Raw genomic sequence first — 27,500 nt, 5'->3', positions numbered from 1 at the left:
ATAATACGTAATAAGTATGATAAGTAGGATACACGGGAGAGTTATGCCGTGTCCTGTGTCCTATTGGATGGTTCAGTTTCAGATTTCTTCGTCCAAAGGCTTTTTTTTTTTTTTTTGGTTATCATATTGTTGTTTTTGTTGTTGTTGGTGGTGGTGGTGGTGGTATTGCTGGCGGTGGTGGTGGTGGTGGCATGCATTCACACAGACAATACAGCATAAAACAAGTACATACAAAACCAATATACAAATGCAAACAAGAAAATCTGATAAATCTTACAGGAACTTGATTCTTTCATTATTAAATAGTCAGGTTATTCGAATAAATGAGAATACTTCATAATTTTCCTCCCTTAACCTTCATTTGCACACGTATATTTCACTATGTATTCTCTCTCTCTCTCTCCCCCTCTCTCTCTCTCTCTCTCTCTCTCCCCCTCTCTCTCTCTCTCTCTCTCTCTCTCTCCCGACTGACCGACAGACCGATTACTCCAAAGCCAACCATCCCTCCCTCTCCCTTTTCCTCTCCCTCTCCTCCCTTATCCTCTCCCCTCTCGTTCCAACACTCTCCCACGACTTGGCTCTTAAATGTAAGCAAATACGTGACTTAACACGACTAATTGTTACACGAGAAGGAGGGAGAGGAGGAGGGAGAGGGAGAGGGGAGATAAAAAATGGGGAGGAAGTGGGAAAAATGTTGCAGGAAAAGGTTTCAAAGGCCATGGGTGTTTGTATGGGAAGGGGAGATAGTGGTGAAGGGAGGGGGAGTTGATAAAGGAATGGGGAAGGATGTGGGGAGAGAAAGAAGGGATGGGTAAGAGGGAGGGAGGGAAGGGGAATGGAAAAAGGGTGTGGAGGTGAAGGAATGAGGAAATGGAAAGGTACGAGTGATAAATAATGGGAATGAAAGAGAATATTAAAAAAAAAAATTAAGAGAGGAATGGTTGAGAAGAAGAAGAAGAAGAAGAAGAAGAAGAAGAAGAAGAAGAAGAAGAAGAAGAAGAAGAAGAAGAAGGAGAAGAAGAAGAAGGATCGTATTCAACTGAAGGTAAGGGAGCTGATGAGAGAGAGAGAGAGAGAGAGAGAGAGAGAGAGAGAGAGAGAGAGAGAGAGAGAGAGAGAGAGAGAGAGAGAGAGAGAGAGAGAGAGAGAATGAGTGGGCGGTATGAATAAAAACTTGGCTTATTTTCCACCCTGTTGAACTGATTAGGAGAACAGGTGTGTGTGTGTGTGTGTGTGTGTGTGTGTGTGTGTGTGTGTGTGTGTGTGTGTGTGTGTGTGTGTGTGTGTGTGTGTGTTCGACCCATCACTGATTCGTCCGTTGTCTAAGGATAGGACACACACACACACACACACACACACACACACACACACACACACGATGCGGGACCCCTACTGTTCAAACACAATAAGCGGAGTAGAGGGAGGGAAGGAGGGAGGGAGGGAGGGAGGGAGTGGGCGGAGGACAGGGGAGGGGAGGCGGAGGAAAGAAAAGGAAAACTAACGGAGGGGGGGAGGGGGAAGAGGAGGAAAAACCATGGGAAACAAACCATACCACCTCCTCCTCCTCCTCCTCCTCCTCCCATTCCCTCTCACCCTCCTCCCCTCTACTACCCTAACTAATAATAATAATAATAATAATAATAATAATAATAATAATAATAATAATAATAATGAAAATAATGAAAATAATGAGAGAGAGAGAGAGAGAGAGAGAGAGAGAGGAGAGAGAGAGAGAGAGAGAGAGAGAGAGAGAGAGAGAGAGAGAGAGAGAGAGAGGAGAGAGAGAGAGACGTGAAACTCATGTCGGTAAACTTTTGAGGGCATGCGGGCAGAACTGTTGAAGGGAGAGGGACGAGGGAGAGGGGAGGGAGAGAGGGGAGAGGAGGCGGAGGGGGTGAGAGAAAGGCAGAGAGGGGAGGAGGGAGGGGAGAAAATAGTAGAAGCACATTATTTCTTTATTTATGTATGTTTTTATGTATCTATTTACTTATTCTATTTGTTTATTCATAGTTGCTTATTATTTGTATTCTTATCTGTACTATATTCTTGACAATTATAATGACAGCTTCCTCGTAGTTTATGATAAAAAAAAAATAAAGGTATTCTTACAGTTTAAAGTTACGTACCCCATAATATATCTACTACTACTACTACTACTACTACTACTACTACTACTACTACTACTACTACTACTACTACACCTGGAAATAACCCACAATATGCAAAGTCACCAACAACAAAAAACACGAACCAAAAAGTACAGTAACATTCACTCATACAGATAAACCAAACACGAAACACAAACACCACACACACACACACACAAAGCACCGTTAAAATAACACAACCAAACAAAAATTGACAAGCAAAATCTAAGGTACATTTCACAGGTAACAGTAAAAAATGACCTACCAGCGCGAAAACCATTATTTAATCTACCTTACCGCTACATTTGATACAATCCCATTAGAAGAGGTGAAATTAACGGCAATTCTCTCACCACTAAGGAAGGGGAAAAGAGGGGAGGCTGGGTAGTAAATGGTGGTAGAGAGAGGAGGGGAGAGGGAAGGTGAGGGAGTATGGGTGGTGGAACATGAAAGAGGGAGGGAAAAGGACATGAGGGCACAGGGGAAATGCGAAAATGGGAAAGAAGGGAGAAGAGAGATAAAAGAAAGGGAGAGATGGAGGGATGGAAGATGGGAAGTAGGTGAGAATGGAAGAAGAAGAAAGAAAGATAGGAAACAGAAATAAGAAATAAGATAGAGATTGAGTAATAGAAAGGAGGAATGAAATAGGTTGAAAGAGAGAGAAAGGGAAAAACAGAGACAGAAACAGGAGGTACCTTTTCTAGCTACTTCCGTCTCTTAACCAAAGTAACGAAAACTAACGAAGAATCTAAAACAAGTTACGTCCAAAAAATATACTCGCAATTCACCAGTTTATTAGAGTTTATCCCCGAAAAAAGATGAAAAACGATCTTTAAAACCCAAAGCAAGCCACAGTAGGAGGGAGACTATGTGGCAGCGAGGGGGGAGCAGTCAGGGAGTAGGAAGAGGAAGCAGTGGGCAGGGGAATGCGGGCCGCAGCAGGTGTGAAACAGTCAGAAGGTCGATATTACCGTTGTGGGGGACGTGGGCACCAGCGTGTGTGGCGGATTGCTGTAATGGGGGGATTGTGGTGGTGGTGGTGGGGGTGGTGGTAGTAGTAGTAGTTGTTATTGTTGTTGTTGTATACTAGTAAGCAGTTATAATAATACTAGTTTTAGTTGTTGTTGTTGTTGTTATTGTTGTTATTATTGTTGTTGATGTTGTTATTGTTGTTGTTATACTATTAGTAGTATTCCTGCAAGTAAGAGCCCTTTAAAAGCAGATACATCATTACAAACAAAAAAAAAAGAATAAAAATTATACCCAAAACACCAAAAACAATGATAAACTAAACGAAAGAAGTAAACAAATAACTAACAACAACAACAACAACAACAACAAAAACAACAACAACACCACAGCTACCACCGTTACCCACTAATGAGCGAGACTTCATTCCCAGATAGCGAGATAATTAATGAAACAAGCTAATTACTGCGAGGAGAGTGATTAAGGGATACACAAGGCCGCCACCAGTAGAGAGAGAGAGAGAGAGAGAGAGAGGAGAGAGAGGAGAGAGAGAGAGAGAGAGAGAGAGAGAGAGAGACTGTATGGAAATCGGTGAGGGTAACTAATCTAATTACCAACCACATCGATACAATGTCACGGAATGTAATTATGAGAGAGAGAGAGAGAGAGAGAGAGAGAGAGAGAGAGAGAGAGAGAGAGAGAGAGAGAGAGAGAGAGAGAGAGAGAGAATAGTAAAAGAAATGGATGTACGAAATAGATAATACTCATCTCTCTCTCTCTCTCTCTCTCTCTCTCTCTCTCTCTCTCTCTCTCTCTCTCTCTCTCTCTTTTCTTTCCCGTAAAAAAAGAAATCGTTACCCATAAACAACCTTGGGAGTGACAGGTTTTCTTTGTCGGCCGCTCTAAAGAAAACGGGAGACGGTAGCTTACCTCTCAAGTTCTTTTTGGTGAAGGTGAACCAAACCTGATCCCGTGTTCTGTTCAATACGACCCTTTGTTCTGCCTCATGGGCGTAATAGGAGACAGCTTCTGAGGATCCTTGTCTCTCTCTCTCTCTCTCTCTCTCTCTCTCTCTCTCTCTCTCTCTCTCTCTCTCTCTCTCTCTCTGGATTGATTGATTGATTGTGATAGGAGAGAGCGCGTGTCAGGAGGAGGACGGGGAGGAGGAATAATAGAAGAACAAGAACAAGAACAAAAACAAGAAAACAATAAGACGAAGGACAAGAACAAGAACAAGAGACAAGAAAAACAATAAAACAAGAAGAACAAGAAGTACAAGAACAAGAAGAAGGAATGTAAGAAAAAACCATAATTATGCTACTGGCATTTATAATTACTAATACTGCTTACCAGATGCCAATGATGATGATGATGGTGATGATGATGATGATGATGATGATGATGATGAAATAAATAAAACAACACAACCTTATAAGCGTCAAGAAAAAAAAGGATAATAACAATAAATAAAATAAAAAAAACTAATTAACATAACATTGAGAAACTATTAATACTTAACCTCAAAAAAAAAAAAAAAAAATCAAAAGAAAACGGGTCCCAACATAACCGCAAAGAAAACGGAGCGAGGGGGAAAAGAAAGGCGTGTTATTACTTTTACCAAAATTATGCAAATCAGACTGAACGCGAAGAAAAATGGAAACGTAACTGTTATTCATTTAGATTATTCAAAAATTTTCGGTTAACTTCCCCCCTCTCTCTCTCTCTCTCTCTCTCTCTCTCTCTCTCTCTCTCTCTCTCTCTCTCTCTCTCTCTCTCTCTCTCTCTCTCTCTCTCTCCTGATGAAATATTGAAGGAAAAAGAGATGGATAAACAGACAGACAAATAGATAGACTGATAGATAGATAGATAGATAGATAGATAAAATCAATAGATAGATAAATGGAGAGAGAGAGAGAGAGAGAGAGAGAGAGAGAGAGAGAGAGAGAGAGAGAGAGAGAGAGAGAGAGAGAGAGAGAGAGAAAACCGTGGTCCTCTCATAAATATATTAACATTAAAAACTTTCCCAAAAGCGACCAACCGCCTGCCCTCCGTCCACGCCGCGCCCCGCCCCGGATTACACATTCATAAGGGTGTATGTGTGTGTGTGTGTGTGTGTGTGTGTGTGTGTGTGTGTGTGTGTGTGTGTGTGTGTGTGTGTGGGTTACTGGATACTCGTGTGTGCGTTTTTGAGAGTTTGAGAGGAGGAGGAGGAGGAGGAGGAGGAGGAGGAGGAGGAGGAGGAGGAGGAGGAGGTATTTCTCTCGTATGGAAAACAGGAATCAACAAATTAAAACGAAGAAAAAATAAAAATGAGACCAAATGAAAATTAACAGCGAAATAAAAAAAAATAACAAAACCAAAAAAGAAAAAAATAATGAATAAATAAGATAAGAAATAAGAATAAGAAAAAAAGAAAATATCCTAAAAATCCTATGAACTTTATGGGTGAAGTCCTACAGGTCCTTGAGAGTCCTAGGGCGGGCAGGGGTCAAATTGAGGGCCATGGGAGGTCCTGCGCGGGGACTTGAAATATTAGGGAGGGACTGAAGGAGGAAGGACTGCGGCGAAGGACTCTTGGGGGAGGGGAGGAAAGGGTAGGATAGGGGGGAAGAAGGGGGCGACAAGCATCCTACCAGACATCAGTAATAGGATCCCCTCCCTTAGGACATTGGGGGTAGGGGGGAGGGCCTCTCTGCTGGGGGTGATGGGTGATAGGGTGAGGGAATGGGAGAGGGAGGGAAGGAGAGATGGAAGGACGTGGGAGAGGAAGGGAAAAGTTGTGGCGTATGAGAGAGAGAGAGAGAGAGAGAGAGAGAGAGAGAGAGAGAGAGAGAGAGAGAGAGAGAGAGAGAGAGGGCAGGGGTGAGGCAGGAAGCGTCAAGGGTGATGGAGCGAGAGGGTGAGGATGAAGCGAACCAGATGTAAACAAACCACTGGAAACCATCTTTAAAAGGCAAACAAATGCTTGAGAGGGCGAAGCATGAAAGGGGAGGGAGGGAGGATGAAAGGGAGAAAAGAACTATGGAGGGAGGAAGGGAGGGAGGGAGAGACAAGGGAGACTGAAGATCGTAATGGGTTGAAGATGAAAAATAAATTGATGAGAAAGGAAAATAAAGAAAAGGGGGGACTTGTAGAAAGAAAATAAGAAAATAAAGAAAAGGAATGGATGAAAGAGGAACTAAAGAAGGGATATTTAAATAAAGAGATGTGAACGAGATGAAAAAAGGAGAAATAACACAAGGGAACACAAAAGAACATAAAAGAAGAAAGAACAGGCAGGAGACGTGTTGGCCTTCTACAGATTATTCGTGAAAAACTTACCGAACTTCACATTATACAGAAATAACAACAAATAAATAGATAGATAAATAAATAAATAAATAAATAGGTAAACAAACTTACGCACACAGATAAAAAAAAGTAGATAAATAATATATAAAGAAAGAACTTTGCAATGAACTGAATTGAAGGCTGAGACAAAGACGTTGAATGGCGTAAAAAAAAAGAAAAAAGAAAAAAAGAGAGAATAGAACAAGAACACCACAAGATACGTGAAAAAAAAAAACACAACAATGACTTAATAGACTCATAAAGAATAACTGCACAACATTTTCTTATTCTTTCTATATTTTCTTTACCTTGTCTTTTTCTCCCCACCTTCGTACCATTTTTATTTACTTTTCTCCCTCTCTACCTTCTATTTTCTTATAAAACTAGAGAGAGAGAGAGAGAGAGAGAGAGAGAGAGAGAGAGAGCGAGAGAGAGAGAGAGAGAGAGAGAGAGTAATCCTTCCCCTCTCACTCCCCACGCCTACTCTCACAAGACAATGCCTCACACACATTCCTAAGTCATTCCCATTAACTCATTCCATCAAAGAAAATATAAAAAAAATAAATAAATTCCATGATAGGCCTATTTCCCTTCCATTTACCCTTTCCTTCCCTTCCATTACCCTTCCTTCCCCGTTTATCCATTTCTGTCACTATCCCTCTATTCTTTCCTTCTCTCTGTTCACTTATTTATTCCCATTCCTTCTTTCTCTTGACCCATTTTCATTTATTCGTTTTTATTTTCCCTTTATTCCTATGTCTCTTTTCATCTCTCTCTCTCTCTCTCTCTCTCTCTCTCTCTCTCTCTCTCTCTCTCTCTCTCTCTCTCTCTCTCTCTCTCTCTTTCTCTCTCATTTCCTTTTTACTTTTCCTATTCACTATTTTTCCTTCGTTATTTTCTTCTCTTCTGCATCCATTTCTTTCATTTCTCATTATTCACTTCTCTTTTATCAGTCGTCCCTTTCTTTCCTACTTTATCTCCCTTCTCCCCTTTTCCATACTTAAGTCGAAAGGGGAGGGAGAGAATTGGATAGTTATGAGAAGTGGAGATGGGAGAGAAGGCAGATGGATGGGGGGAGAGGAGGAATAGAGAATGGAGGGAGGAGGGAGAGAGGAGGGAGAGAGGAGAGAACTATGGGAAGATTAAGTAAGAGTAAACAAATCTCTCTCTCTCTCTCTCTCTCTCTCTCTCTCTCTCTCTCTCTCTCTCTCTCTCTCTCTCTCTCTCTCTCTCAGCAGCTTCCAGTGAGGCCTTTAGTAAAACAGCGAAACGACTCCTTAACACGCACACACGCACGCACATACATAAATAAATATGAATCTCTCTCTCTCTCTCTCTCTCTCTCTCTCTCTCGAAGAAGAAGAAGAAGAAGAAGAAGAAGAAGAAGAAGAATTACAAAAGAAAGATAGAAACACAAGATTATCACAACACACACACACACACACACACACACACACACACACACACACACCTTTCCACCTGAGTGTGAAAATACACAAAGCACACAAAGGAAAAGCAAAGAAATCATCAACAAACTCTCCATTATTCTTTTCTTCTTCATATTTACTTTCCTGTCTTCCGTTACTTTTCCTACTTTTTTTCTTTCTTTTATTTATGTTCTTGTTTTGTTCATTCCCATAAAAACTCAGTGATTTGTTTTCTTTACTTTGTTTTTTTCTTATTTTATTTATTTTGCTGTTTTTTTATTTTCATTCTCAACTTCCACGTCTTTTCCTTCATTTTTTTTTTCACTTATTTATTATTCACTTCATTTGACTCATCCATGTTTTCATATTTGCTCCTTTTCCTCTTATTCTTCTCTCCATCTTCTTCTTACCCTCAAAATTTCTTCATCTCCTTATTTTTATCTCTCTTTCTGTTCTGTTTTCCTCTTCATCTACTCATTTTTACCTCTACTTCTTAATTAAACTTATCATCTATCAAACAACCATTCACCTTTCATCTACCCATTCCTATCACTTCCATTACCAAAACTGCCCTTAACTTTTTTTCCTCCCTGCTGCTTGTAAATCTACATAAATATAAGCACCATTATTTTTCCCATGATTCATAACTCTTAATTCTTTTCACAACCTCGAAGACATTTTCACAATCTTCACCAAACGCCTGATTTTCTTCTTCGTCTTTGCTTCCTTCTTTTTTCTTCTCTTTTCTCTTTCCTTACTTTCTTTACATCTTTTCTTTCACTCTTGTTCCTGACTCAGAGAAGAAAAAACCCAGAATCTTCTCGCTTTTTTTTTCTTATCCTCACACATTTCTTCCTGACCTTTCCCCTCCTCCTCCTCCTCTTCCTCCTCCTCCTCCTCCTCCTCCTAGTCATTCCTCCTGCTCTCCTCCACTCCATTAGTCCATTAGCACAGGTGAGCCAAGAGAGGAGGCCAGGTAGGTAATCCACGTGAGTTATTCATCAATTAGAGAGAGAGAGAGAGAGAGAGAGAGAGAGAGAGAGAGAGAGAGAGAGAGAGAGAGAGAGAGAGAGAGAGAGAGAGAGAGAGAGAGAGAGAGAGTAAACATATATGAACAAGATAGGCATAGAAAACGGGGATAAATATTGGGGAGAGAAAGGTTGAGAAAAGAAGAGGAGGAGGAGGAGGAGGAGGAGGAGGGGCGAAAATTCATTAGGATTTCACAAACAAACAACAGGGGACACATACCACCACCACCACCACCACCACCACCACCATCACCATCACCACCACCACCACCACCATAATCTCCCGTAACAGGTAAACGCACTTTGGATCAAACCATCAAATTCCGTCACACATCACCGTCACATGACAACTGAAGAAAAAATTCCCTAATCCGGAGACACACACACACACACAGACACACAGACACACACACACACACACACACACACACACACACACACAATTGATACTGTAAATAAATGAATACAATATGAAATGAAAAATAAATGAGTAAATAAACAAACAGATTAAAGAAAGTACGACAAAACAACTTAAAATAAAGAAATAAATAAGCTTTAAACTTAAACTAAAAGAGAAATAAAAAAATACAATAAAACTAATTAAGAAATAAAGACGAAAAACAAACAAAACAAACAACAATAAACAATGAAGAAGGTAAATAAGAAAATAAAGAAAATATAAAAAAATGAAAGAAAGTTACTACCACTCCTCTCTCTCTCTCTCTCTCTCTCTCTCTCTCTCTCTCTCTCTCTCTCTCTCTCTCTCTCTCTCTCTCTCTCTCTCTCTCATGTATTGGGTGTCAGGAAGACGTGAGGGAACTTAAGCAATTCACCAGATACTTCGGGTGAGAGGAATGGGAGAAGAAGGAAGAATGGAGGTGGAGGAGGAGAAGGAGGAGGAGGAGGAGGAGGAGGAGGAGTGAAAGATGATGAAGAAGAATGAATGAAGTGAAGAAAGAACAGAAGATGAAAGGAGATGAGAAAGATTGATGACGGAGAAGGAAGAAAAATAAACACTGGAGGAATGAGAGAGAGAGAGAGAGAGAGAGAGAGAGAGAGAGAGAGAGAGAGAGAGAGAGAGAGAGAGAGAGAGAGAGAAGCCCTCCCTTATCTATAACAATCGAGTAATCCGCAACAACAAAGTGACAACCCACGCTTCGTAATCCCCACCTCTCTCTCTCTCTCTCTCTCTCTCTCTCTCTCTCTCTCTCTCTCTCTCTCTCTCTCTCTCTCTCTCTCATATCTTTTATCCTTCTTTACATTTCTTCTCTCATTTTCTCCTTCGTTGCTCTTTCGTTTTTCCTCCTCTTCCTCTTCATTCCTCTTCTTCCCTCATCCCTTCCTTTATTCATCCCTTTCTTTCTCCACGTGTTGAGTTTTGCAGATAAATATGTCAACTTTTCTTCCAGTACAAAATACACGAGAAGTCTCCAGTACAGCGACATCTATGGAGTGGAAGAGTTGGTTCCTTCACACGACGCACAAAGGGAACGAAATACCAAGGGCTGAATAAGAAAAAAAAAAAAATTTAAGGAACGTGTGTGGAATGTTTTGGGCATATAGGTGTGTGTGTGTGTGTGTGTGTGTGTTAGTTATGTTTGGAGTGAGAGAAGGGTGTTGTTTTTATTCTCTCTCTCTCTCTCTCTCTCTCTCTCTCTCTCTCTCTCTCTCTCTCTCTCTCTCTCTCTCTCTCTCTCTCTCTCTCTCTCTCTCAGGATTGTGGAGGAAAGAATGTGTCTATCTTTCCTCCTCTTTTTGTATCTCTATTCCTCCTCCTCCTCCTCCTCCTCTTCCTACTGCTACTACTACTACTACTACTACTACTACTACTACTATTACTACTCCACGTGAAGGCTTGCGCGTTAAGTACAGTTGTGTTTATAAATGAACAAATTAACCTACCTAACATTTCCTGCTTAGTGTGTGAGAGGAAAACAAAGTGAGGTCTTGTTTTTCTCTCTCTCTCTCTCTCTCTCTCTCTCTCTCTCTCTCTCTCTCTCTCTCTCTCTCTCTCTGAAGGAAAAAACCCACCATACCTACCATCGTTGCCATAAACCAATCAACATCGTAGCCACAACCACCACAACCACGACCCTTGCCACTGTACCACAATTAACCACCACCACCACCACCACCACCACCACCACAAACACAACAACAACAACTACCGTCTTATCACAATCTTAGTATATGTATTTACTTGAGGTAGTAGTAGTAGTAGTAGTAGTAGTAGAAACACAATAAGCTACTTTTTCCCACTGCACTAACACAAACAATACACTTTACATCACTCATTACAATTCATAACACGCGGTGAGGTCGGTTCACTCACCCACTGGCACCAAAACAGTGACCTTTCAGATATCACCACACTGCGCAGCGCCGCCTTGTGATGGACGGCAGGTCGCGAGGACGGCATGAAGAGAAACTAAGCGAGAATGGAGAAAAAGTTGGAATTACGATTTAACCTTTTTTGTATCAACTTCCCACGACAATCAACAGGTGTGTGTGTGTGTGTGTGTGTGTGTGGAAAAAAGTGGAAAGTAAATAAAACCACATTATCGCTATTATTACCACTACCACCACCACTATTACTACCACGACAACGATCTCCATCATTTCCCCCGTCACTTCTACTGCTACCATTACCAACATCTCCCCTCCACTGCAACTGCTGTGATTATAAACCACTTGACCCAGATGTACCTGTCTAGTTCCCAGTGTTAATGTACTGTTGCTGCTGCTGCTGCTACTACTACTACTACTACTACTACTACTCCACCCACAGAATATTGCTGCTTTTGCTATTATTCTTACTACTACTACTACTACTACGACGACTAGTATTATTACCACCACCACCACTACTACCACCACCACCACCCCGCTCAAAAAACCGGTTCCCCACTGGTCTTGCCGCCTCACAAAAGACTGGAACCACGACGAGCGAGTGTCCTGAGGCGGAGGAAGGAAGGGAGTGGAAGAGAGAGTGAGGGAGAGGAAGGAGGGAGGGAGAGAGGGAGGGAGAGAGGGAGGGAGAGATGTGGTGTCCTTCCTGTCGGGTTGAGAGTGCATGGAGAGTGGAGAGAAGTGGGGGAGAGAGAGAGGGAGAGGAGGTGGAGGGGAGGGAAGAAAGGAGGAGAGAAGTGGGTGGTGGTCAAGATGATGGAAAAAATAAATCAAAATAGAGTTGTATAGAAGTAAAAGGAGGAGGAGGAGGAGGAGGAGGAGGAGGAGGAGGAGGAGGAGGAGGAGGAGGAGGAGGAGGAGGAGGAGGAGGAAGAGGAGGAGGAGGAGGAGGAGGAGAACGAGGACGAGGAAGAGAAGACGAAGAAGAAGAAGAAGAAGAACCTAAGAAAGATAAAAAAAAAGACAAATAAAAACGAACAAACAAACAAACAAAACAAACAAGGACGAGAAATAAAACCAGAAGCAACCAAATTTTCTTCCCATCATCATTACCGTAGAGAGAGAGAGAGAGAGAGAGAGAGAGAGAGAGAGAGAGAGAGAGAGAGAGAGAGAGAGAGAGAGAGAGAGAGAGAGTCACAGAAGCTAACTATCAGACAGTCGTAATCTTAAGACACGGAATGGCCAGTCAGATGAGAAGCAGATAAAACAAGTAACGCGAAGACAGTTTCTCTCAAGCTGTGGATGGAGGAAGGGCGCGGGAGGGGAGAGGAAAAGGAAGAGACAAAGGAAAAAAAAAAAAAAAAAGAAAATGGAAGGAGAAAGGGAAGGGAAAGTATAGGTAGGGAAAGAGTACAAGGAAGAGGGAAATTAATGGCGGTTTGGTAATATAGGGGAAAACAAGAAACGAAGGAAAAGCAAAGTTGTATGGAAAGAGAAGGGGAGAGGATGGTAATAAGGGAAAAAAAAGTAGTTTGATAAAAGATGGGAAAAGAGAGAGATGGAAATTGGTGGTTAGAGTATTGCTGAGAGAGAGAGAGAGAGAGAGAGAGAGAGAGAGAGAGAGAGAGAGAGAGAGAGAGAGAGAGAGAGAGAGAGAGAGAGAGAGAGAGAGAGAAATTTGAAACCCAAGCCGCGAACACTCAATCAAAGACTAACAACACGAACAAAAAAAGAAAAGAGAAAGAAAGAAAAAAAAGAAAAAAAAATCATAGCAACACAAACAGTTATAGTGCGTCCGTTGGTCTCATTTAACGCAATAATTGTGTGTGTGTGTGTGTGTGTGTGTGTGTGTGTGTGTGTGTGTGTGTGTGTGTGTGTGTGTGTGTGTAAGTTCAACAAAGCGTCATTTGATATCTGGAAGTGGCAAGGTCGAGGAAGCATCGGTCACGCCCTACAGGAATACGTTGGAGGGAAGGAAAGGGAAGGAAGGACGTGGGAAGAGAGGAGGCGTGGCTGGGAAGGACGTGGGAAGGTGTGAGAAGATTTGGTAGGTGTAGCAATAAAATCTAAGCCGGTTCCTGGGAATGGTGTGTGGTAATGGAGCCTTCAGGTGGAGCTAATGCTTACGTACAGGTTGAAAGGAAAGTGTGAGGGGGGAAAGGTGTGTGTGTGTTTTTTGACTCCAAGGAAGGAAAGGTTGAGGGAGGGAACTGATCTAAACGTGTACTGAAGAATTTAAGGAAGAAATGAAGGAAAGAAGGAAAGAAAGAAAGAGAGGATGGAAGAAGGAATGAAATGAAGAAAGAAAGGATGAGATAAAGAAAGGAAGAAAGGGGAATGGATGAAGAAAGAAAGAGAGAAAGAAAAAGAGAGGAAAATAAAAGTACAAAAACGAAGGAAATACAATCATGAATTTGTGAAAGAAGGAATGAAATAAAGAATATAAGAAGGGATGAAAACATTGATAAAAACATAATTACATATTCCTGTAAACGACAGAGAGTAAACAAGTGAAGAAAAAAAAAGGAAGAAAAATAGAAGATTCTGACTAATCTAATCAACAATCAACCGAATCAAGAAAAAAGTGAGAAAATTTTAGCGAAGAGAATTACATACGAATTTTAAAGGGAAATCTCACACAGCTGGAGAAATGTAAGTAGTGAATGAGGAAAGGAGGCGAGGGAGGAGTATTTAGATAGAGAAAGAGAACAAAGTAAGGCGGGAATGGAGAAGGAAGGTGAAACGAGCGACACACACACACACACACACACTACACACACGCGAAAGAGGGCGAAAAAGAGGAAAGAAAGTTCACGACAAGGGTTATTTTCAAAGATTTACTGCACACTAAACAAAAGGTGGATTTCCTGCCACTTACAACCCTACGCGCACACACACACACACACACACACACACACACACACACACACACACACACACACACACACATACACACAAACACACAAAACTCTAGCCCTCATCACACCCAGCACACACAACAGCTCAATCCTATTCAAGACGATCAAAACCTACACAGAAAGGAATCGAGTCGCATTAAAGAGGATTGGACCGCAAGGAAGGGGCTGCCGACGGACTATTGTGGCATTAGGGCGTCAGTAATGGTGTGGGAACGAGGCGGTGCTCACCATTACCTATTAGTCCAGGTAATGTGCTGATTGTGGCCAAGGTGATCATTAGTCAAGGAGGAGGAGGAGGAGGAGGAGGAGGAGGAGGAGGAGGAGGAGGAGGAGGAGGAGGAGGAACAGTAGTGTGTGGAAGGTGACAGTACTGATGAAAGGTGATAAATGAAGGAATGTTGGTGATTTTTTTCCTTCCTTCTTTCTTTGGCGAGTTTTTTTTTTTTTCTTCTCTTTCCTCCCCCTCCTCTTCTTTTTTTCTTCTTTTACGGTTATATAGATCTTCTTTTTTGAGTGGCCGGCAGTGCAGAATCACAGAAATACGGAAAAAATGTTACTTTTGGTGAAAAAAAGGAAGAAAAATCCAAAACGGAGCCAGTTATTCATTTGCCTTATTGTCTTATTCATTTACCATACATTTATTTCACTTATTCATCTCATTTATCTTCCTTCACTTGCTTACTTTCGTGCATTTGCTTACTTTACCTTCACTAACTCCCCTCTTGGTGTCTATAATTTCTTCAATGTGTCATATCTTCTGTATTTTTTCTATTCATTTACTTAATTTCTATATCTCTGAACTTATATATCACTTAAGTATAAGATATTTGTAACACTCATTGAAGGACACTACACCACCATTACATTCACAATACCTTCACCATTTCTCACACGGCCACCACCACCATCACCACCACCACTAGAGACATCAATCACAGACCCATTACACGCTCCATCACCACTGCCTTCATCACCATCACCACCACGACCACCACCATCAGTCTTACAAAGCAATATTTCACGCAACCTCTCCCAACATAGACACACACACGCACACAGACAGAGAGAGAGAGAGAGAGAGAGAGAGAGAGAGAGAGAGAGAGAGAGAGAGAGAGAGAGAGAGAGAGAGAGAGAGAGAGAGAGAGAGAGAGAGAGAGAGAGAGAGAGAGAGAGAGAGAGAGACGACAATAATTTCAAGGTCAGACGTTAACAGGCGCACCAAAAACGGACAGAAATATCAATTAGAAACACATCTTCTTTTGGTCCCACGCTCATCCATTTTCCAATTACCTTCCTTCTCCTCCTCCTCTTCCTCCTCCTCCTCCTCCTCCTCCTCCTCCAGACCACAAATGAATCAGGATTATTCATAAGGCACAATACCGCTGCTTCTATTATCGATATGGCCACAGCACATTCTCTTCTTTCCCTCCTTCTGCTTCCTTTACACGTGTCGATGTTGCTACTCCTATGAATACATGAATTAGTAAGTACGTATGAGAGAGAGAGAGAGAGAGAGAGAGAGAGAGAGAGAGAGAGAGAGAGAGAGAGAGAGAGAGAGAGAGAGAGAGAGAGAGAGAGAGAGAGTTACATAGAAACACAGGCCACAACAGACTTTGCGGTCCTCACGAAGCGACCTCTCTCCTTATGGTGATGCTAATGGCACATCATCATTAGCGTGGCGGTGCTGCATCACACTGGTGCCTGGCTGGGGTGTGGGTGGGATTCTGAACACATCCCCTTATTTTCTATCCAAACAGCAGCGGAGTCTCACCTTGCTAGGCTTACTGTACCACACCATCTAGTTTTCTGTACACTCACTACACAATAAGTAACATGAAATGACGTGTAACTTATTTTTACTGCACCAGAGTGAGCAGACTGGAATATCTCTCAAATCTTAAACTCAATTATTTTCCGCGGAATTGCATCATAAACACGCTTTTATTTTATCTATTTAACATTTTTCATTCGTCTTTTTCCCTCTTGGTCGGCTTCCCTATAAAAAAAAGAAAAAAAAAACACTCAGGTCTTTTAGTGGAGAGTATCAATGTCAACAGAGAGTCTTGCGGTCACTTAACAAGCACCAGACTACCTACAGTAAAGCCATCACGTCTTCTCATATTTATACCGGACCCTTGGATTAAGTTTCTGACGCCCACTCCTGCTGTCCTGGGAATGTATGAGTGCCTGGGAGTGTTTTGGGAGTGTTTTGAAGTGTTCCGGAATCTTTCAAGGTATTTTAAGAGTGTTTTGGATTATTTAGTAGTGTTTTTGGAGTGTTTAAGGGAATTTTAGGATGTTTTGGAGTATTCTGAAGTGTTTTGAAGTGTTTTGGGGCGTTAGTGAGCCATACGAGAATAATAGAAGACTAATTTCCCAGGCTAGTGTAGAGGTAATGAGTTTTTCTGGTGGTGTTCGGTCTGCTGGGAGTGCGAGTGGGAGTGTAAGGGTGTGAGGGCGTGAGGGCGTCAGGTTACGGGGCGTTGTATGTAGTAAGGGCAACTCTCATTTAGTTTCGCTCGAGGTTTGTGAGAAATAACACACCAGCCGCCGTAATTACAACAACAACAACAACAACTACTACTACTACTACTACTACTACTACTACTACTATTACTACTACTACTACTACTCCTACTACGTGTTGTAATTCAAGTTTAATGAAGTGAGTGTCTATTATCTTTTATTTGTGGTGTCTATTTTTTTCGTTATAATTCAATTGTTTTTTCTGTGTAATATGTGATACGAGAAATAAACATAACTGCTTGACTGACTACTACTGCTACTACTACTACTACTACTACTACTACTAAAATAACAAAATAGATAAATAAATAAACACATAAATAAAAGGCCACACGCAACATGGCTCATAAAAAAAAAAAGAAAAAAAAAAAGAAAAAGAAGAGTGGATTGAATTCCCACGCCTAACAAATTGAAAATGTGGAGTGTTTGCTACTGACCTTCTTCCACTCCCACACTCCACTCCCTCTCTCTTTCCATCCTCTCCGTTCCCTCCCTCCTCCATCTCCCCGCCGCTATCCAGTCACACCTAGACTAATGGAGGAAATTAGTTAAGTTTCATGTTACAAGAAGGGAAAAAGGGAAAGGAGAAGAGAGAGGGAAGGAGCAAAGATGGAAGTGGGAGAGAAGGGAAGGAATAAGGGAAGGAGTAAAAGAGCAGAGGACAAGGTGGGTAGAGAGAGAGAGAGAGAGAGAGAGAGAGAGAGAGAGAGAGAGAGAGAGAGAGAGAGAGAGAGAGAGAGAGAGAGAGAGAGAGAATTATTATAAGAACCTGTTGATATATTTATATTTTTAGATTCTCTCTCTCTCTCTCTCTCTCTCTCTCTCTCTCTCTCTCTCTCTCTCTCTCTCTCTCTCTCTCTCTCTCTCTCTCTCTCTCTCTCGCTTTTAATAACCAACAATCCACCAACACGACCTCCACCTCTTCACCTCCTCCTCCTTTTCCTCGTCCTCCTCCACCTCCTCCTCCTCCTCCTCGTCCCGCTCCCTCTTCCGCCTCCATATATACATTTTTTTTTCCTTCTCACCTTTCCGCCCATAAAACTGTCGAGCTGTAAACACACACACACACACACACACACACAGGAAAAACACAAGATAAAAAAAAAAAACAAGAAAACGAACCAAACACAAAACCCTATAAAAAAAATAATAATAATCAACAGAAACCCTAATAATTGAACCGCAAACCCCACCCAGCATTGAACCCAAAGTGAACCTGGATTCGAACCCCGGAGGCAGGTAACCAACAGGACAGGTAGAGGGAGGCTGGTACGGGAGGTGGGTGGGGGAGGGATGGTGAAGGACTAGCTACCTGGAGAAGGAGGAGGAGGGAAGGAGGAAAGGAGGAAGCGAGCGAGGAATAGAAGTAAGGATGGTCACTGAATGGAGGAAGAGGAGGAGGAGGAGGAGGAGGAGGAGGAGGAGGAGGAGGAGGAGGGCATATTACCTAGCCGTTCTTACCTGCCCGCACGTTGCCCCAAACTCTTAATTTATTGTCCCTCCAACCTCCCCCACTCTAACCTCGGGACATCTGGAGAGAGAGAGAGTATGTGTGTCTGTATGTATGTCAGCTAGAGCTTGGGAGAGAGGGAGTGGAGTGAGTGGAGGGAGAGAGGGAGAGGGATATAGACGGCGTGTCTAAAAAAATATAGGCTGAGGTGAAGCATTAATGTCATGGTAGCAAAGTTTTTTCAGCCTTTTTTTCGCATTTGTTCATTAGAGAGGTAGACAAATGATACGTAAATAGATAAGTGGGTAGAGAAAGACAGATAGATAGATAGATAGACAAATAGACAGGCAGATATACTGTATAGATAGATAGATAGGTTATGTTGGATGGGGTTGGGTTAGGTTAAGTTAATTTAGGTTAGGTTACACAGGTAAATGAAGAGATACGTAGATAAATAGGTGGATGGATATTATATACTGCATAGATAGATAGGTTAGGTTAGGTTAGATTACATATATAAATTAATAGAGATACAGAGATAGATAGACAGACAGGTAGGTGTACTGTATAAATAGAATGAGATATACAGATGGATATGTAGACAAACAGAAGGGTAAATATACTTATAAATGCATAAATAGATAGAGTTAGTTTAAAGTATCCAAAATTTGTAGAACTAATTATCCTTAAGAAAAATGTTCCCCAGTTAACTGCATATGTAAGAGTAATTACTGCTACTACTACTACTACTACTACTACTTCACCTCCTATTATCCTCCTCCTCCTCCTCCTCCTCCTCCTCCTCCTTTTCCCTTTGTTTTAGTGCTTTTTTTACGGCTCCCCAAGAAAAAAAAAACAGTATTAAACATTACACCCACAGAAAAAGAAAACGAAAAAGAAAACGAGTGATTTTATGGAAGCATTTACAGTGGCAGCAAAAAGATGACGACTTGAGGGAAAATATGGCGTACTATAAAGAGGGAAATAAATTTTTTACTACTTTGAAAATCTTATGTTGTTTGTCTGTAACTGTCTGTCTGTCTGTCTGCTGTCTGTATGTACGTGTGCGTCGCATCTGTATACCTGATAGGAAAAGAAGGAAGAGAAAAGTAAAAAAAATAAATGCATTAATAAAACATAATTAAAATATATGAGGGGAGGAACAAATGAATGGAACTATAGAAGTAATGGAAAAGGAAACGGGTGGAATAAAGAAAAAAATGAAAGAATGAAAGATCAGAAGGAGAGACAAAGAAAAAGGATAAGATTATAAGGTAGGAACTATAGAAATGGGAAGGGAGAAAGAAACTGGAGAGAAGACAAGAAAAAAAAGAGAAAGAAAAAAAGAAAACTGGTAAAAAGGCAAGGAAAAGAACAGAGAGAGAGAGAGAGAGAGAGAGAGAGAGAGAGAGAGAGAGAGAGAGAGAGAGAGAGAGAGAGAGAGCAGGTGCACGTACTGTAAAACCCCTACAGATGCTAACCCTTGATTGATCTCAGTGGCTCCAGGTAACATTCCAGTCACGGCCATGAACAGGTAAGCTCCCTCACGTGTCCAAATAAGGCCAGGTAAACGTTAAAAGCAAATACCAAATAAACATTCACGTTTTCTTACATGTAAATATTGTCTTTATTGTTCCTCACTTATTATTTCCTCCCTGTATTCCTAATCGTTGTTATTATTTACTATTGTCATTATTCCTGATTTACGTGAAGACAGATGGCAATAAGAAAATCATACGACATATTTATTTTTTTCATTATCTTGTTGCGTTATTCATCTTCATCATTATCAAATTATTGCTTATCCTTATCTTCGACATACGTTAAACTAAATAATGGCAACAAATGAATCATACTAAAGAATTATAAGCATGGTAAAGACTGCCCGTTCATTATTTTCCATCGTTTTCCTATAACCATTCCTTCCCTTTTATCATTCCTCATCATTATCCATCACCGCTTCTGATACACGATAAAGGAAACAATAACGAGGCAAGAGATCACACCACACACACTAAACATGATAACGTCTTGCTGTTATTCATTACCATTTCATTATATTCCTCACCGCCATTCATCATTATTCCCCAACATAGTTAATTTCAAACACACACACACACACACACACGCACACACACACACACACACACACACTATCACATATAAACAAGGCAAACATCTACCTATTCTTCATTTTTCATTACGTTCTCATTACACCCTCCACCTTAATCATTATTCATCATTATTAATCACTATACCTAATTCACCACAGCCGTCCTTCATCCTACGATTAAAAAACGCATCAAAACACTAAATTACAACATGATAATAACGAGAAATCAAGACGTAAATCACCTTGCATATAAAAAACCCAATATATAACAATCCAGACAAGTGGGGAGCCTATAAGAAGTACTCCATAGGCCTATAGAGAAGCCCAGCCTACCGAGAGCCTAAGGGGTAGGACTGGTTACCCTTATAATTCACCCTTACCCCCCTCATACATTACTTAACAAGGAGAGAGAGAGAGAGAAGGAGGGAGGGTACCAAGACTCAATTACAGTGTTGGTTTACAAAGGGAACACGAGAGAAGAGAGTGGACTTACAAGGAAACGCTTACGGGAGATGGAAATGAGAGGGAGAGATGCTTGTGAGATTGAAGGGGTGAAGGGAAGGAGGTGTAAAGGGATGGTTTTGAGGGAAAGGGTAATGGGATGAAAAGAGAAGGGTAAAATAAAAGGATATGAGAAGGGAAACGGATAAACTGTGGAAGGATAGAAGGAATAAAGAATAAAGTGAGAGGATAACTGTGGAAAGGGAAAATGAAGGGAAGGATGAAGGATGGAAGACGGATCAGTAATGACGAAACTCCAAGGTACTTACGTCAGACGCTCAGGTAATTGCACAGGTGACGTCAACGAACTCTCCCGGAACACTCACCTGGGGAAGTCAAAGTAATAATGATTAGTAAAGCGATGATGCATAACTTATTGATGTACGTGTTTATAGATTTGCATATATTTATTTAAGTGTTTGTATCATTCAAGTTACTTTTATTGTTAGTTTTATTTGTATCGATATTATTTGTTTCCATAATGTTTGTTATATAAAGTGAATGTATTGTTTTAAGTTGCCTTTGCTTATGGGTGAAAATTAGACTATTATTATTATCATTACTTGTTGTTATTAGTGTGTGTGTGTGTGTGTGTGTGTGTGTGTGTGTGTGTGTGTGTGTGTGTGTGTGTGTGTGTGTGTGTGTGTGTGTGTGTGTGTGAGTGACGACCGTCGCTACTTCCATTCCACTCCACTCCACTCCACTCCCTCTTCACCATTACCACCACACATTCTTCTTCCTCTTCATTGTGTCTTCCCATCCTCCTCCTCCTCCTCCTCCTCCTCCTCCTCCTCCTCCTCCCTTCGCAAATTCAGTCGTCACATCTTCATTATGATCGTAAGACGAGATAGAAGTGCACTTTCTCTAGATTTCAAACGTGATTCTTGGCCAATACTAACTGCTTGGGAGGGAGAGAAGGAGAGGCGGAGGGAGGGAAGGAGGGAGGGAAGGGAGGAAGGGAGGTAAGGTATGGTTAGGTAGGTTAGTGGTCGCTTTTAGACAGGAAAGGTCAGTTTTAGGGACGCTGAAGAAGAGGGAGGAGGGGAAGGAGAGAGGGAAGGAGAAAAGAAACACAGGGATGAAGGAAGGATGGAAGAGAATGGAGGGTAAGGTGAAAGGAAGGAAGGAAGGAAAGATGGAAGGAAAGGAAGACAAAAGGGAAGTATTTCAAGACTGGAAGAATGAGCTACTGACACAGGGAAAAGAAAGGGAAGAATAAGAAGACAAATGGAAATAAAGAGGAACGAAGATAACATGAAAATAAAGAATAAAAACAAAAAAATATGGAAAAACATGATGAAAATTTGAATAATCCCACCTCTTCCCCCACTCCGCCCACGCCCCAAGCACCGCACCACCGTACAGACGCCCCCACCCACTGCCCACCCCGCCCACGGTCACCCACTGCCCTCTGCTTCCTTACCCTATTTCAGCCTCATAACCCACGGCCACCCAGCGGGCTACCCAAGCAGAAACAGTGGCTTTGTGGCTGTGTGTGTGTGTGTGTGTGTGTGTGTGTGTGTGTGTGTGTGTGTGTGTGTGTGTGTTCTCTTCAACTTCCTTCTTTTACACAATGGGGAAAAGATCGCAACCAAACTGAACTCTCTCTCTCTCTCTCTCTCTCTCTCTCTCTCTCTCTCTCTCTCTCTCTCTCTCTCTCTCTCTCTCTCTCTCTCTCTCTCTCTCATTATAACATTTTCACTATTATCGGTTTTCTTTTGCACATCCTATAGATATATTCAGATATATTCCACCCTTTATTCTGTTTATTTAATTTTCTTCATCTTTACTCTTCACCCCTCTTTAACTCTCTCTCTTTATCTCTCCTCTGTTTCTTTATAATCTTCCATTCTTCATTTCTCTTCTAACTCTCTATCTCGCCATCCTTTACTTCTTCCTTTCTCTCACTTACTTCAACCCTCCACTCTTCAATCATCCTCAAATTCTCCCAATCTACACCATTCTTTCTCTCTCCAATCCTCCTTTTACTTTTTCCATCATCTTCCCTATCCCTCCACAGGACTGCTTCGTTTTCTTTTCTTTCTTTCCCTTCCTCTCTGTCTGTCTCTTTCTATCTCTTCTCCTTCAGAGCCTCCAAGACTTTCACCCGTGCTTTTAACAATCCTGATTCCTCGCCTTATCTCCTCCTCTATCCTCTCACCTCCCCGCCACCTCATCCTTCCCTCCTGATCAAGACATCGTCACACAATCATCGCTTTCCTCGTGTTGGGAACCTGATGTTATCTTTCATTTTTCCCCGCGGGTTAGAATTAAGAAAACTTACCCACTCACCTCTCTCTCTCTCTCTCTCTCTCTCTCTCTCTCTCTCTCTCTCTCTCTCTCTCTCTCTGCCACATTTATTCGTTTTTTTATTTAGTATGAAATTAACGCTATTTTTGAGCATAACAATAGAAAATCAAGACATTTATGTGATTTTTTATTGTTTGCGTACTCTCTCTCTCTCTCTCTCTCTCTCTCTCTCTCTCTCTCTCTCTCTCTCTCTCTCTCTCTCTCTCTCTCTCTCTCTCTCTCTCTCTCTCTCTCTCTCTCACGCACACACATCGTTCGCGTCACAAAATTTTTTTATCACCGTCAGACACCCCACCCCCTCGAGAGAGAGAGAGAGAGAGAGAGAGAGAGAGAGAGAGAGAGAGAGAGAGAGAGAGAGAGAGAGAGAGAGGCCCACACTTCCTCTATCTCTACTATCGCCAAAGGGTGGACCATCGCTATCCTCTTCTACGCATTCCGGTCTAATCTTTATCGATCTTCAGTTATGGTGTGTGTGTGTGTGTGTGTGTGTGTGTGTGTGTGTGTGTGTGTGTGTGTGTGTGTGTGTGTGTGTGTGTGTGTGTGTGTGTGTGTGGATTGTAGAGTTCCTACTACACCCAAAGTTCTTTTTTAATATGTATTATACATATATTTTTCTTTTGCATATAAGTTTGCTTGTTTCTATCTTCTAAGTTCCAATGAAAAAGGTAGTAATAGTAGCAGTAGTAGTAGTAGTAGTAGTAGTTGTAGTAGTAGTAGTAGTAGTAGCTCTAAATGACACAAAAGCAAAACAAATTCTAATAAACATCACAACAACAAAAAATATAAAAAAAACAATGAAACAAAAATAAATAAAAAAGTGACCCCCTAAAAAAAAAGAAAAAAAAGCGAATTAGAAAAAAAGATAAACAAAATAACAATAACAACAATGAAGGTAACCAACGAAGCATCACCACCATCACAACCAAACCCGTTCCCAGCACACTGCCCCTATATCACCACCACCATCACCACCCATTACCATACAGACGCGCCCCACTAACGACAGGTAAACGCCAAGGTCACCCATTAATTTACCTGGCGAAGATACGTGAAGGGGAAAAAAAAACACGTGTAAAAAAGAGGTGATTATTATTTTCTATTTTCTTTGTTTCTTTTTGCTTGGTAAGAGGGAAGAGGGGAAAGATATGAAGGTTGGATATAAAAGACTAACAGTGACATATGGACAAAAATATGTAATGTGCTCGTCAATAGTAGATTAGAAGGAAGTTGATAGAAAGAAAGAAAGGAGGAAAAAAACAATGAATGGATGAATGAATGAGTGAGTGAATGAAAGGACGAGTCAAAGAAAGGAAGAAGGAAGGAAGAAAGGAAGGAAGGAAGGAAGGAAGGAGAGAAAGAATGGATGAACGAGTGACAAAATGAATGAGAGGATCAGTTAAAGAAATAAGAAAGCAAAGAATAAAAATGGATGAAGGAATGACAGAAAGAAAGAAAAGAAAGGAAAAAAAATGAATTAACGAATGAATGAGAAAACTACACATAAAAAAAATGAATGAACGAGTAAGAAAGAAAGAAAAGAAAAAAAGAAAAAAAAAACATAAGATTCGCTCCCATAAAAAGAAAATGCTACCACGAAAAAAATAAAGAAAAACTAAAAAAAAAAAAAAAAAAAAGTGCTGATATTCGATTCCACATAAGAGATTCAAGTCGTGTTCGGCAAATTAATGGAATCTTGGGATGCTCCTTGTAATTCCCTTGTTTATGGAGACGATGAGGTGGAGGCTCGGGGTTAAGTGGCTTTTTAATGAAGGTGATAATGAGGGTGATAATGAAGATGGATAAGACGCCATTATACACTTCCCCTAACCCTTCTTTTCCTCTCTCTCTCTGTCTCTCTTTCGCTCCCTCTCTCTCCCTCTTTCTTATATCTTTATTTTCTCTATTTTATCTACATTATTTACTTATCTTTTTGTTTTCTTTTTTTTCTTAATTTCTAGTCCCTATTTTTATATTTTTTTTCGCTCATTCATGTAATTCCTTCTTGTGTTTTTTGTATGTCATTTTTTTTTAATTTTTCATTTACAGTTCTTTTTTTTAGTTCAGATCATCATTAATTTCTCTCACTCACGTAAATAATCCCCTTCTTTATTACTCTTCTCACTCTCTCTCTCTCTCTCTCTCTCTCTCTCTCTCTCTCTCTCTCTCTCTCTCTCTCTCTCTCTCTCTCTCTCTCTCTCTCTCATCATTTAGTCTGTCTTACTCATGTCATTCACTCCACCTTCTCTACGTCAATTATTTTACCTCACTAGAAATTCTGCTCACCTTTTCTACTCATCTATTCTAACTCACTCATTTGTTCAGCCTCACCTAGTTATCTATCTCCCTACCTCACTTCCATCATTTATTCTAACATTTACTGCCCGTGTCATTTCTTCACCCGCATCTCGCTCCCGTAATCACTGAAGGTAACGACTCGCGGGCCACACAGCCACAGCGCGCCTCCACCCGGACCACAGGAGCGCCGCGGGACACAGGGCAAGATGGACCACCCTGTCTTACGCTGTTATTGTGACGGAGTGTGACGTTGTGATCTTTCCCCTCCATACTTAGGGGCGTGCATGGTAATGAGGTATGATACTGATGGTGATAGTGACTGTTAGTGATGTTCTGTTACTCTTGTTGTTGCTATTATCACTACTACTACTACTACTACTACTACTACTACTACAAGATGGAAGTCGAAAATTAAAGCAGTCAAACAAACAAGGAAGCATTATACAGATACAAAGAAGGGAAGTGGAAGAGGCAAAAAAAGATAGGAGAAGAAGAACAAGAACAAGAACAAGAACAAGAACAAGAAGAACAAGAAGAAGAAGACAGCAACAACAATAGCAGCAAGACCGATAAAAGCAAAAAAAACTAATGATAACAATGATAATGATGAACAACAACAACAACAACAACAATTTTAAGAACAAGAGCTAAAAAATACACACACAAAAAATGGAAGAGAAAGCAGAGAGGAAAGGAAGGAGAAAAAGAGAGAAAGCGGAAGGCAGAATAAATTAATGGCAGGCGGACAGTAATGAAAGGAGTGACTTGTAATTATAATGAGAGGCCATAAAGAGAGAGAGAGAGAGAGAGAGAGAGAGAGAGAGAGAGAGAGAGAGAGAGAGAGAGAGAGAGAGAGAGAGAGAGAGAGAGAGAGAGAGAGAGAGAGAGAGAGAGAGAGAGAGAGAGAGAGAGTTTTCACGGTTTCAAAGGATGGAAAGAGAGGGTGAAAGGACGAAGGGAGGTAGAAAGGAGGGAAGGGAGAAAGGGAGGGAGGGAGAGAGGGAAGGGATGGACGCCCAAGATTCCTGTGGTAGGGAAGGTGAAGAACAAACCCCTGTGTGAGGGCAAGCACCACCATCACCACAACCACCACCACCATCACCACCACCACCACCTCCACTACCATCACCACCACCACCACCTCCACCACCACCACCACCATCATACTCTGTCACAAGCTCCACCACCACACTGCTGCAATCACCACCACCACCACCACCACCACCAACCACCACCACCAGTAAACACCACTACCATCACTATTACAAGCACACACCACCACCACCACCACCATCACCATCACCAAAGCAAAGTCCGTGACGAACTATCACCATCACCACCACCACATCCGTGACACCTCCACCTGCACCCACTATCATCACCATCACTACCATGACAGCAGCATCACCACAGCTGTGTACGTGTGCACCGTCACCACCACCACCATCATTATCTACACTACTATCTTCACAATAAAAAAAAAAATGCGAGTAAGTAAAATAAGAAGAAAAAAAGAAGAAAGAAGAAAGAAGAAAATAAGAAACTGCTGTAAAGATAAATTATAAAGTGATAATATACAATAATAATAATGATAATAATAATAATAATAATAATAATAATAATAATAATAATAATAATAATAATAATAATAATAATAAAAACCGCTTGCGTGTGCGTGTGGTTTAACTTTTTAGGGTAACATAGCCTGTCTCCCTCTCCTCTCTCCCACTCCCCTTCCTCCCCCACTGAGTTGTGGGAGGGGATGGGAGGGGAAGGGGGAAGGCCTGGGTGCGTGTTGCGGTTAGGCGTGGCATGGGGAGGCAAGGAGGGGGGCAGGGGGGTGGGGGTGGACAGGAGAAGAGGAGCAGAGGGGAGATGGGAGATTAGAGTGACAGGGTAAGAGGGAAGAGAGACGGAGGTACAAGGAGAAGAGAAGAGAGGAGGTAGGAATAAGTAAAGGAAGGGAAGAGGGAAGAGAGGGAAGAGGGAGGGAAAGTGAAGGGGTTAAGTGGATGGATGGATGGAAGAGAGGAAAAAGGAATGGTGAGGCAGTGAAGGAGGAAGAGGAGGAGGAGGAGGAGGAGGAGGAGGAGGAGGAGGAGGAGGAGGAGGAGGAGGAGGAGGAGGAGGAGGAGGA

The 27,500-nt window shown here is 41.5% G+C and overlaps 1 protein-coding gene across 2 annotated transcripts in view; it reads right to left on the bottom strand.

Annotated features, from left to right (window-relative positions):
• LOC135112589 (uncharacterized) overlaps nt 1-27,500 on the bottom strand; it is a 49,931-nt gene that overhangs the window by 10,124 nt on the left and 12,307 nt on the right. The window contains exon 1 of one of the 2 annotated variants that reach the window (XM_064027077.1): nt 11,234-11,331. The exons of the other annotated variant lie outside the window; for it this stretch is intronic. The gene's annotated coding sequence lies outside the window, so the exon portion shown is untranslated. Of the gene's footprint in view, nt 1-11,233; nt 11,332-27,500 lie in introns of those variants that run through there. 2 annotated transcript variants of the gene reach the window in all.

Source organism: Scylla paramamosain, chromosome 24 (genome assembly GCF_035594125.1).
Source record: "Scylla paramamosain isolate STU-SP2022 chromosome 24, ASM3559412v1, whole genome shotgun sequence".
NCBI lineage: Eukaryota > Metazoa > Arthropoda > Malacostraca > Decapoda > Portunidae > Scylla > Scylla paramamosain.
The sequence above is the reverse complement of the archived record's forward strand: the minus strand, read 5'-3'. Positions and strand labels throughout refer to the sequence as shown.